Genomic DNA, 14,301 nt, shown 5'->3' on the forward strand with positions numbered 1-14,301 from the left:
CACTGATTAAACCAATTTCCAACCGCAAAGTCTCAAAACGTTCTCCAGCCAAAGCCTTTGTCAAAATGTCAGCCCATTGTTTTTCAGTACTACAAAATTCAAGTTTTATGTTCCCCTTTTCTACTTGGTCTCGTAAGAAATGGTGTCTAATGTCTATATGCTTAGTACGCGAGTGCTGCGCTGGGTTCTTAGAGATAATATAGCACTTGTGTTATCGCATAAAATAGGAATGCATCCAATGTTCACACCATATAATCAGATAATTGTTGCTTAAGCCATAAAAGTTGAGAACATACCAAGGCGGCAACAATATATTCGGCTTCAGCAGTAGATAAGGCAACTAAATTTTGCTTCTTTGACCCCCATGTTATTATACACGGTCCAACAAGCGTAGCAATTCTAGAAGTGCTTTTCCTGTCAAGCGAACAATCTGCATAATCTGCATCTGAATACCCTATGAGAACGAAATTACACTCAAGAGGATACCACATATATAATTTGGATGTACCAATTAAATACCTTAAGATTCTCTTAACTGCTTTCATATGCGATTCTTTAGGGCACGATTGAAATCGAGCACATACGCATACACTAAACATAATATTTGGGCGACTTTCAGTTAAATAAATAAGTGAGCCAATCATACCTCGATAAGTCGTTTCATCAACAGACTTACCATCTTCGTCTTTTGTTAACTTCTTATCTGTAACCGTTGGAGTGGCCTTTGGATGAGAGTTTTACATACCAAATTTTCTGATTAGCTCTTTGATGTATTTTTGTTGGTGAATTATAATTCCTTCACTTGTTTGTTGGATTTGAAGTCGTAGGAAGAACCTGAGTTCTCCCATCATGCTCATCTCGAATTCCGAGATCATCAAATCTGAAAAATACTTACACAACCTATTATTAGTTGAACCAAAAATAATATCATCAACATAGATTTGTACAACTAATAAATCAGAACCCTCAGATTTAAGGAACAAGGTCTTGTCGACAAATCCGCTTTTAAAATCACTATCGAGTAAAAATTTGGAGAATCTGTCGTACCAAGCCCTGAGAGCTTGTTTCAAACCATATAAAGCTTTATCTAATTTATAAACGTGGTTTTGAAACTTGCTATCCAGAAATCCCGGGGGTTGCTCTACAAAGACTTCTTCGTTTAAATAACCGTTAAGAAAGGCAGTCTTAACATCCATTTGAAATAGTCTCATTCCTTTGTGAGCCGCAAATGCTATCAATAGTCTAATAGCTTCAAGTCTGGCTGTGGGAGCGAAGGTCTCGTCATAGTTGATTCCTTCTTGTTGATTGTAACCCTGCACAACCAATCTAGCCTTATTTCGAACAATAACTCCCGTGTCATCTAGCTTGTTCCTAAACACCCATCTTGTACCAATGACAGATCGATCGTTAGGTCTCGGAACTAAGTGCCAAACTTTATTCTGTTTGAACTGTTGAAGCTCTTCTTGCATAACGACAATACAATCTGGTTCAGTAAAGGCTTCTTTGATATTGGTAGGTTCGATGGTGGAGAGAAAAGAGTAGAAGGAGCAAAAGTTGTTTAAACCCCTACGTGTTTGAACACCTTTCCTTATATTTCCAAGAATGTTCTCCAAGGGATGAGAATCTTTATATTTCCATTTCTTAAAAGTTGGAGGCACATCATTATCACTTGAACTGGGCTCACCTTCTTCAAATGATTGGGATCCAAGAATTGTTCCCCCTGAGTTCAATCCTGGGGTTATAGTAGAATCAGGTATAACCCTAGATTCTATACCTTGGTTTGGATTTGAAGTTATAGCTTCATCAGTTATAACTCCAGTTTCCGAATTCTTGTTTTGAGAGGAGGTTATAGTATCATCAACTATAGTCTCATCTCTCTTTCCCTTTTTTTTTGAAGGGTCTCCACGTTCATCATTCGTGCCTGCAATTTATTTATCTTCTTCATCCAGCTCTGGAGGATCATCTCTAGAAAGACGGAAATCAGGTTCGTTCATATCTTCTTCCTCATCCTGTTCAGCTTTATCAAACACATTATTCTCATCAAAAATAACATGAACACTTTCCTTGATGCACAAGGTTCTTTTATTAAAAACCTTATATGCTTTACTATGATCAGAATAACCAATGAAAATAGCCTCATCACTTTTAGGGTCAAACTTACTTAACCTATTTTTCCAATTGTTGTGAACAAAACATTTACTTCCAAAACAACGTAAATGAGAAATTTTAGGTTTTCGACCCCTAAGAAGTTCATAAGGAGTTTTCTTTAAAATAGGTCTAATCGTAGCGCAGTTGTGTATATAGCATGAAGTAAATAGCCTCAGCCCGAAAATTACGAAGTAAGCCACTACATAAAAGCATAGTACGAGCCATATCTTCCAAAGTTCTAGTCATACGTTCAACGACACCGTTTTGTTGTGGAGTTCTTGGTGCAGAAAAATTATGTCCTACACCATTAGCTCTACAATATTCTATGAAAGCTTGATTATCAAATTCGGCGCCATGATCCGTACGAATAAAGACAAGATTAGTTTTATATTTATTTTGAATGAGTTTCATAAGACAAACAAACTCATCAAAAGTCTCATCTTTGGAATGCAAAAATATAGGCCATACATACCTCGAGTAGTCATCAACTAGAACGAAGACATACCTGGATCCGCCTCTACTTCTTACCGTCATTGGGCCACATAGATCCATATGTATGAGTTCTAGGGCTTGATTTGTGCTAACCACTATATTGGGCTTAAAGGATGATCTCACATGCTTGCAACGGGCACACGTGTCACACATCTTCTCTTGATCAAACTTGATTTTAGGTAACCCTTCAACCAAGTCCCATCGCTTGAGTTTATTCAAAATAGGAGAACTAATGTGACCAAATCTTTTGTGCCATAAGCAAGGATCATCTAAATTATCTTTCATGCATGTGAAAGAATTGGTAGGAATAACATTCAAATCAATCATATAGACATTCCTTTTACGTTGACCTTCTAAGATAACTCTACTTATTCCTTCAATTAAAATACGACAAGTATCTGAATGAAAAACAACTTTATTTCCCTTGTCACATAATTGAGAGATACTAAGTAGGTTATGCTTGAGTCCTCTAACTAGATAAACATCATCAATAGCATGAGAAGAAGATATACCAATTTTACCAATACCAACAACCTTTCCTTTCTTATCATCACCAAAAGTAACCTTACCTCCATCAAAGGTCTCTAATGAAAGAAACAAATTCTTATCTCCAGTCATGTGCCTTGAGCATCCACTGTCAAGGTACCATTGATTGTTTTCTTTCACCACAACCTGCAAAACCATTTAAAGACAGCTTTTAGGTACCCAAGCTAAGTTGGGTCCTTTGACGTTAGTCACTCTAAAAACTAAATCTTTTCTAACCCATACTTGTCTAGTGACTTTTTGTTTAGGAGACGAAAAAGTCTTTTTAGGAATCGTCCTAGGTTGCGCTCTGGGTCTTTCACGATGTTGACTATTAGGTTGTTTTGGGGGAGCCTTAGTCTTGGGAGACTCTTTAGGCTTTGGTGGTTGTTTTGGTTTGGTAGTCTTCTTCTTATAGTCAAAGCTCATATCATAGAACCAACGATAATTGTTATTCCTTTCTTCATTCAAGTTTGGTTCATTTATAGGAACATCATTTTCTTCTAACACCACGTTGGATTCTTTAACAAACTTGATACCTTCATTGAAATCTTTAACATATTTAACACATTAATCTTGAAGGTGTCCAGTATGACCACAATAATTGCAAACCAAATACTCAGGTATATTCACGTATTTTCTCTTCCCGAAATCTCTTTCGGAAAGAGTTGATTTGCATTTAGCGTGGTCTCTACGACCATAGCACTCATGTCCTAAACCCATTTTCATATTATTATCTGATTGCTGAGTCAGAAAATTTAGGACACGCATGCTACCTTCCCACTTATCGTGGACCTTTCTACCATGTAAAAGTAAGTCTTTTAGAGACTGAATCTCTTTAGCATATTTTGAATGATCTGACTCAATAACCTTAGGGGGCTGAGTCTCTTCATAATTGTCACGAAAATTCTGAAATCTATTATCAAGAACTCGTACCATTTCAGTATGTAATTTTTTTGTGATTGACAGTACGGTTTTAGATTCATTCAATTGCTGAATTAGAGACTCAATTTCATTCTTTTGATATGAGATCACAACTTCTATAGCATTAGCCTTGGACTCTAGAAGCTCTCTGACTTTCCTCAATTCTAAGGTTATAGCTTCATTAGCGGTAACCTTGGCTTGAAGATGCTTAATGTTGAGTTTCAGATATGAGGTTATAGCTTCATTAGCTATAACTTTAGACTCAAGAATCTTCTTCTCAGCATTTGTCGTTTCTGAAGTTATAGCAATATTAGCTGTTACTTTAGATTTGAGCTTCTTAGCCTTAGCCTTAAGAAGTTGATTCTCTTCAGCAATATCAAGAATCTGTTCTTTCAGATCTTTCAATTCCAGATCTTGTTCATGACATTTATCAAGAGATTGCTCAAAAAGTTCAATGAAGGCGATTTTAGACAATTTCTTAACACGTTTTTTAAGCTCGAGATAGCTTACCTCATCTTCTTCATCTGAGTCTGATTCTCCTAGAAAACAGCAGTTTGAATCCAAGCCATCTTCATCACTGTCAGAAATTAAGCCAAGACTTACGTTGCTTAAGCACAGATTAGCAACTTCTTCATCTTCTGACCCTTCATCATCTTCTGTGTCGAGATCTCCCCAGCAAGATGCCATCATAACTTGTTTGAATTCTTTCTTGGTCTTTTCACGTTTTGTTTTATCTTTAATTTTCTCCCACGTGGGACAATCCTTAATCATATGATCGGATTCTCCGCACTTGAAGCATCCTCTATTAGCAAACGTATTTTTCGACTCTGAAACTTTCTTGTTGAAGGACTTAAAGTTGTTGTTAGTCGATTTTGCTTGCTCATTTCTAAAAAGTCTTCTTTTGAAGCGTTTATCAAACAAAACCATTTCATCCTCAATATCAGCATCGACATCTTCACTAGCAGAAGTTTGTAGAGCCATACTCTTACTGGACTCGGCCTCATCGTCTTCCAGGATGAGTTCATGAGCCATAAGAGCTCCAATAAGTTCTGCATAGGGTAAAGCTTTAAGATCTCTACATTCCTCCATTGCTGTGACCTTAGGACGTCATTTCTTAGACAAACTCCTAAGGACTTTCCTGGCAATGTCAGCGGACTCAAATTTTCTGCCAAGATTTTTAAGCTCATTAAGGATGCTAGAAAAACGTGCTGACATGCTATCAAGTGATTCATTCTTCTCCATTGTAAAGAGTTCGTATTTTTGAATCAGCCAGTTAATACGATATTTTCTAACAGATGACGTTCCTTTATGAGCCAATTCAAGACCATCCCATATTTCCTTGGCCATAGTACAAGAAGAAAAACGGTCGAATTCGTTCTATGTCATGCCGTTTTGCAACAGGCTTATCGCTTTCGAGTTTTTCTCAGCCTTCTTGTAATCAGCCTCCACATAGTCTTCTTCCTTTTTCTCATAGGTAGTGCCTTCTATAGATCTGACCAAAATTTTGTTTGGTCCATTCTTAATAATCGTCCATCACTCCCTATCACGTCCTTTTATATAGTGTGTCATCATGTTCTTCCAAAGCCCGTAATTCTTCCCATCAAAGACGGGACACTTAAGGTATTTGGAGTCCATTTCACACGTGTAAAGCAGCGGAAAAAATAAAATAACAAGATAGACGGATCAGCCTCTTTGCGGTTAGGCAATCAAGAGCACGAGGCTCTGATACCAATTGTAGAGTCTATCGATCCGAAATACTCGAGAGAGAAGGGGGGGGGGGGGTGAATTGAGTATTTAAAAACTTAGCCCACTTTTTCGAGTATCTTATATAAGCGTGATTAAACAATTAATTACTCAAAATTTATTAATTAAACTTTAACTAATTAACTACACGATGTAAAACGTAAAGAAAAGAACGTAAGGAAACGACACACGTGATTTTTGAAGTGGTTCAGTTTCACAAGTCGAAACCTACGTCCACTATTCTCGATTAATATTTTTAGTACCTTTCTCCGGATTACAAAATTACCAACCCACTTGTACAACTAACTCTAGTTGTAACTCAATTTGAGTATCGTTAAATACTCGATTTGACTAACTTACGGTAATAAGAAAGTACTTGCTTGTTCTTCTAATGTTCACACAATTGAACGAGTAAGAAACAATATGAAGCACTATTATCCAATAACGTAATTTCAAAAGTAATTGCAATAAAGAACAACACGACTTTTCAAAACAGTGATAAACTTAATTTGTTTGCAAGGATATTTTAAAGCTCAAGGTTGAAAAGTGTTTTAAAAGAATGAATAAGTGTTTGTATTTATAGTAGAGAGGAGATCTAGGTTTCTTTCCAAACCCTAGATGTGTCGTGTAGATTAATGGGCAAGAAAGAGATCTATTCTCTTTATTTAATCCAATAATATCTTGGCAAAAGATATAAAATAAATATATAAGGAGATAAAATATCTCTAACAAATATTTATCTAAGATCTTTACCTAAACCCTAGATAGCCGTGGATCTCGTGTGAAGTAGAGAGCAAGAAAACAATCTAATCTTCTTATATTTAATCCAACAATATTTTAGAAGATAGAAAAGAATAAATCAAATAATATAAAGAGATAAGATATCTATAACAAATATTATACTTGAGATTTACTCAATCTTATTCTTCTATCTTTACAACAATAATATCCTAAAAAATAGGAAAGAATAAATCTTAATAATATAAAAGAGATAACAAATCTCTTATCAAATATTATCACTAAGATTTATTCCAAACCCTAACTTGTAGAAGGAGTATTCGAACAAGGAGGAAAAACGGCTCATAGGCCGGCCACCCAACTCGAAACCCTAGGTAAGATATTAGATTAGATAATTAGGGTTTAGATAAAAGTAGAAGGAAAATCCTAGATAGCATGACAACTCATAAGTTGTTTTACTAATCAATAGGTTAATCTCAAACTCATTCGATCTAATCATATCCCAAATCTCACTCTACTATAAACATAATTTTCTTTAAAGATTTTAAGATTTAAGCTTTGAAAAATATATTTTAAAAACATAAAAACCGTGTTCTTCATATTGCAGCTCAAAGTTATAGTAGAATCACCTATAACTTTGAGTGTGTTCTTCATATTGCAGCTCAAAGTTATAGTATTTAAAAACTTAGCCCACTTTTTCGAGTATCTTATATAAGCGTGATTAAACAATTAATTACTTAAAGTTTATTAATTAAACTTTAACTAATTAACTACACGATGTAAAACGTAAAGAAAAGAACGTAAGAAAATGACACACGTGATTTTTGAAGTGGTTCAGTTTCACAAGTCGAAACCTACATCCACTATTCTCGATTAATAATTTTAGTACCTTTCTCTGGATTACAAAATTACCAACCCACTCGTACAACTAACTCTAGTTGTAACTCAATTTGAGTATTGTTAAATACTTGATTTGACTAACTTACGTTAATAAGAAAGTACTTGATTAATCTTCTGATGTTCACACAATTGAACGAGTAAGAAACAATATGAAGCACTATTACCCAATAACGTAATTTCAAAAGTAATTGCAATAAAGAACAACACGACTTTTCAAAACAATGATAAACTTAATTTGTTTGCAAGGATATTTTAAAGCTCAAGGTTGAAAAGTGTTTTAAAAGAATGAATAAGTGTTTGTATTTATAGTAGATAGGAGATCTAGGTTTCTTTCCAAAATCCTAGATGTGTCCTGTAGATTAATGGGCAAGAAAGAGATCTATTCTCTTTATTTAATCCAATAATATATTGGCAAATGATATAAAATAAATATAAGGAGATAAAATATCTCTAACAAATATTTATCTAAGATCTTTACCTAAACCTTAGATAGCCGTGGATCTCGTGTGAAGTAGAGAGCAAGAAAGCAATCTAATCTTCTTATATTTAATCCAACAATATCTTAGAAGATAGGAAAGAATAAATCAAATAATATAAAGAGATAAAATATCTCTAACAAATATTATCCTTGAGATTTACTCAATCTTATTCTTCTATCTTTACAATAATAATATCCTAAAAGATAGGAAAGAATAAATCTAAATAATATAAAAGAGATAACAAATCTCTAATCAAATATTATCACTAAGATTTATTCCAAACCCTAACTTGTACAAGGAGTATTCGAACAAGGAGAAAAAACGGCTCATAGGCCGGCCACCCAACTCGAAACCTTAGGTAAGATATTAGGTTAGATAATTAGGGTTTAGATAAAAGTAGAAGTAAAATCCTAGATAGCATGACAACTCATAAGTTGTTTTACTAATCAATAGGTTAATCTCAAACTCATTCGATCTAATCATATCCCAAATCTCACTCTACTATAAACATACTTTTATTTAAAGATTTTAATATTTAAGCTTGAAAAATATATTTTAAAAACATAAAAACCGTATTCTTCATATTACAGCTCAAAGTTATAGTAGAATCACCTATAACTTTGAGTTCAACTAGTAAAGTTATAACTAAAACAGCTATAACATTATGTTGGAGTATGTGTCCTCGACAATAATGCGATCACATGTTTAAATCTCATATTAAGAATGCTAAAGGGAAAGTAATATTTTATTGTCAACTGATCCACATTAATCGGTAATGATTGGCTGACTAGAGTTTGACATTACTGTGTCGTATGACTGTGGTGATCAGTTGATCCCTTAAGGTCATACCTCTAGGGAAACATTCTTAATTGATTAATTAATTAATTGTATGACGATACAAGTTAATTAATTCCTTAAAATTGAACAAATGATTTTGTGAGTAATAATACATATCTTATTGTAATTCAATTAAATAAGATTCGTAATAAGTACTTAAATTGTTTTATTACTTAAGATTTATTTATTGTTTATGAAACAATTAAAATAAAGAATGAATTGTTTATTATAAATACAAATAGTTGTGATTTATAATTCTATGACCCATTTTAAGTAATTGTAATTGTGAATTACTAAGTTAATTTTGTATGTGATTTATTTCTTTTTTTTTTTTTGGTTAAATGTAAGCTTTCATTAATGAACAAAAAGATAGAGCAATGATTACAAGGGTTTAAGGGCCACACTTAGCATCCATGCTAATTAGCATAGAATATCCAAATGTTGTACCCAGGTTTTGTCAACATTCAATAAAGGTAATCTAATAAACTGATTAATCCTAGTATGTACCAATCTTCGAATATCCTTCACAATACAGGCAGGTTTCATGAGCTTCAATTCAATCCTGCATTTGTTCCTCTCTAGCCAGATGTAATACCAGCAGGCCATCTGAGCCATTCTACAAGCATGTCTCTGCAACTCAGTCCCATGCTGAATACCATGCTCCAATTTAATCTGTATCCAGTCCTCAATCATAGTCAAAATCTGTTTTTGCTGTCAGAATCGCATGACTTAAAGAGATGCATATGTGTTTCAGGACCGGTTTGCACAAAGAATGCAAAGAATCATTATATCGAGATGAAGTTTGTGCAGCTTTTCCTTCGTATTGAGAGCTTCATGCTTTATCAATCATCCAATGAAAGAGTGTTTAGGAACACACCAATTATCCCAAACCTCAGAATACCAGCTTACAGAGGGGTTCATACCCTGCAGCCAGCAGTAACCAGACCCAATAGAATAACCCTTAGCATCAGGCAGCCAAGAACTATTCACGTAACCAACAGCCATCTTATCCCTTACCTTGCATATATTTCTCCAATTTCAGTTGGAGTCTGCAGGAGGGACATAAGAAACCCAATCAGAGCCTTTCATATATATATGATCTATCCATTGAACCCAGAGCCTATCAGCTTTAATATAGATCCAGTTCACCAATTTTCCAACAGTAGCTATATTCCACATTTCAGCATTTTTAATACCTAATCCTCCAGTTTTCTTGCTACATCATACCTTATCCCATGCCACCAGTGGGGCTCTTTGGTATTCAGTGCCCCCATCCCACAAGTAGTTCCTACAAATTGCAACAATCCTATGTATAACCATCTTAGGGATAAGGAAAATTGCAGACCAGTAATTGTGCAAAGTATTCAACACTGAATTAATCAATGTCAGTCTACCAGCATAGCTCAATTTACGTGCACCAATCCCTCTAACTCTAGCTACTATCTTCTCCACAAGGATGTTACAATCATGCCTTGTTAGTCTCCCAGCCTGAATTGGGATCCCAAGGTACCTAAAAGGTAAAGCACCCTCCTTAAATCTAGTAACTTGGAGAATATCCTGTTTCACAGCTGTAGAAACACCAGCAAAAATAACTTCAGATTTAGCCACATTAATTTTCAAGCCAGAGGAAGCAGAGAAGGTAGAGAAAGCTCTCAACATCAGCATGATTGAGATGGTATCTCCCTTACAAAACAGCAACAAGTCATCTGCAAATAGCAAGTGGTTCAGTTTAAGCCCTTTGCAAAGGGGATGATATCTGAACTCCCATTTATTTGTGGCAAAATCCAAGACTCTTGACAAATATTCCTTGCATATGGTGAACAGCAAGGGGGAGATAGGATCCCCTTGCCTCAAACCTCTTCTACCAGGGAAGAAGCTAAAAGTAGCTCTATTGAGATTCAAAGAAAAGGATGGAGTAGTCACACACAACATCACCAACTTTCTAAACTTCTCAGGGAACTGCAAGGCCACCAACATTTGATCAATAAAACTCCATTCAATAGAGTCATAAGCTTTTTGAAGATCAAGCTTGAACATACACCTAGATCAAGCTTGAACATACACCTAGGTGAACATACACCTATGTGATTTATTTCATTTATATAATGATTTTTAATAAGTTAAAAATGCATTATTTAAATTACATGTCTAGTAACATGACCAATATGTCACACTATACAAATTAAATTTTGACAAACTTAAAATGGACCCATTTTAAATGGGTGAGCCGTGTAAATGGGATTATAGGGTATAATTGTGCTTTTTTATTTTAATTGAGCGGAAGGCATCATCATTACCTACTAATGATAGGTTTGCATGCCTAAACTCTTGAGAAGAGTAACTAGCAAAGGCATTGGTCACTCTTCCCCTCCAACCTACCCGGTCACCCTAATGGATTAGAAGAGTTTTTCTCTTCTAATTAACATTCATTCATTTACATAAGTTTCTAACTTAGAAAAGAACTTATCTCTCTAGTTTTTGGTTGTGAACACTCTAGAAAATCTCACATAATCTCTAATATTATTTTTCTATTACTAGAAGTAGTAATCTTATAATATTAGTAATAATTTAAGGATTCAAATACTAATTTCTAGTAACAAAATTAGTACTTTGTATTAAGAGTGTTTCCTTGGTACAAATCCTTAAGGAGTAGATCCCATCATTGGATTTAGCGTTTTCTTGGGCATTTGGATTTTTCTTTAAGAAGACTAATTTGGTAAGAGACCAATTAGTAAATACCATTCGGCCCTCATTGTAAGAATAATCGTTTTTCTTCTTACTTTGTATTTTTGTTATGCATGCATAAGTTCCTTTTAGTTTATGACTTAACTAATAAACACATAGTTATTAGAAGTGTCTAATAAGAGATATACGAATCCTGCAATTGGTATCAGAGCAAGAGTTGTTGCATGCATAATCGGTTTTGTTTTTCCGAGTTAATATGTTAACATATAACTATAAATTTGTGATTTATGAAGATAAAGGCCACGAAATTTTTGCATGTTAAACATTCTGGCCCTAAATTAATTTTAGCTCATTTTTGATGATTTATGGTATTTTATTGCTCTTTAACATAATTTTAGTATTTTTATTACATTTTATTGAATAAAATGACTTTTAAAGTGCTAAAATAAGCTAGACTATGATTCTGACCATGAAATTTTTACACGACCTCACATGTATATTTTACACATTGTATGTTAAAGTTCGTATAAAATGGTTTTATATTGCATGTTATATGATTTTTACATGATAAAAATTGATTAAATAGAGGTATTTTGTTAAAAATGGTTAGACTTCGTCTCTGCCCATGAAATTTTAGTATGTTGTCACATGCAATATTTACACACTGTATGTAAAGTTTGAGATAAAATGGTTTTATTTTGCATGATTTATGATTTTTAGATTTAAAAATCACATAAATAGTGACTATTTTAGCAAAAATAGCTAAAATGAATTTTATGGCATGAAATTGTTTCTCAATGTTGTATATATGATATGAAAATCAGATCTAAAGTTGCATGTTAAATTTCGTATGATTTAATTGGTTATTGATTTTATGAGATATAAATTGATAAATAGCAACTTTAATAGTCCTTTATATAAATTCGATTTTGGGATTAAAATTTGTCATTTCCAGATTCTAGAAACTTGTTAAGAATATTCAAAATTTTAATTTTGATTTATTCCATAATTTTATGTTTAATTTGGAATTAAAAGGTTAAAATTGTGTTTTATACGATTTATTTGTGAAATAAATTAAAATAATTTAAGGGCAAATTTTTATTAAAATTTTGGAATGTTGGGAATTTTCTTTAATATAAAAAAATTTTGATTTTAAAATTTTCGATTTTTTATGACTTTTTGGGAATTATTTCCTTATTATTATGAATAATAGTTATTAAAGAGCAATTATATAATATCAAGTTGAATTATTGTCAAATATTTAGTGAAGACTAAATTTTTGAGTCCTAAGATGGTTAGGATAATTAACTTGGACATAGATTTCATTTATGTAATATTGTGTGATTTTAAAAGGTTAATTGTCACAATAATCCATAAAACCGGACCGAATATATGATATTAGCTTAAATAGGGCGATTTGGCACATCACATGATATGTTTTATACATATATTAATGCTGCATTTTTAGTATGATTGTCATATTTTATTTTATATAATTTTGAATTATGTAATTTGTACTTAGTATGGCCTTAGTTTTTAGTTGGTATTTCCCGAAATGAATGGGGATATCGATTCGGTTGTAATTAATGTGATCTCGTATCACTTTCATTTTTATTTTAGTTTTTCCTTTTATAATGTATAAAGTAGAAAAGCTATGTAATTTATTTATTTCGGAGTTCCTTGAAGACGGTGCAATTCAAGAAGGTGGTCCGACAAAGACGGTGTTACCTTGAAGTGCGTGCCAAATGAAGTTCAAGGGACCAAAGGAGTTGGTTTCCTAATTTGTAAATAGTTTATTTGATTTACTATTTTAGGAAGGCCATACTAGGATTTTTATCTTTTTGCTTTGCATTTGTTTTATATGTTTGCATGCATAGCCAAATCGCCATAACTACACATGCATTTTATTTTATCGAGTCATCGACCATGTCAATTATAATTATCGTAGTTCACCGCTTTAGTTCACTTAAAACGTGATAGATAACAAATTGACAATACCTCTCACTAAAAATAATTGAGAATTAGCCTTACCAAATAGTAGAGCCATGAATCCCAATATCATAAGGAAGTAGACTCGGCTCACCGGGGTGCTAAACTTGTTACGTTGGGTAAGTGGGTAGTAAAATGTTATTACATCGAAATTTGGATTGAGCTCAACGGAAGTATTCGTGACCGTAGTCGCATGTGTTCCGGGCTAAAGATAAATATTAGAGTAATTTTATCGACCGAAAATTCTAGAAGTAGAATCGATTAAAGAGTTAATCCACCGAGTTATATTGATTAGGGATGAATCGGCTCACCGTGCCCGAGTTAATATGAATTTGGATCTCGTGATCATTTATAATAGTTGGGTAGAGGTCGCTATATAAATGTTTAAAACTTGTTTAAAATGTTTAAAAGTAATTTTAAAACAATAGATGTTTATTAATTCCTTCACCTCCTATTTTGTAGTCAAATATTGTTTCTCAATTGCAATGGCAACTCCAAATTCATCCGCAACCACTAGCTCAAACACTCTCACCAATATTTCATGGCTCCGATCCTTCATGGATCGTTGTAAATTAGAAAAGAATGGGTCCAACTTCGCCGATTGGGACGCTCAACTTCGCTTGGCCGCGGAGGGTGACGACAAGCTTCGTTACCTTACCGAGGCCTCTCCCGCCGCACCTAACGCTAGGTCTACCCCCGCCGCTAGGCAAGCATATGAGACTTACCAAAAGGAGTCGGCCGCGATCAAAAATGTGTTGATCTTTTCTACGGAGGCCGAACTCCAAAAGAGTGCTATAAAGATTAGCACCGCCTATGAGATCTATACGAAGCTTGTGACCATGTT

Source organism: Silene latifolia, chromosome 6 (genome assembly GCF_048544455.1).
Source record: "Silene latifolia isolate original U9 population chromosome 6, ASM4854445v1, whole genome shotgun sequence".
NCBI classification, from domain to species: domain Eukaryota; kingdom Viridiplantae; phylum Streptophyta; class Magnoliopsida; order Caryophyllales; family Caryophyllaceae; genus Silene; species Silene latifolia.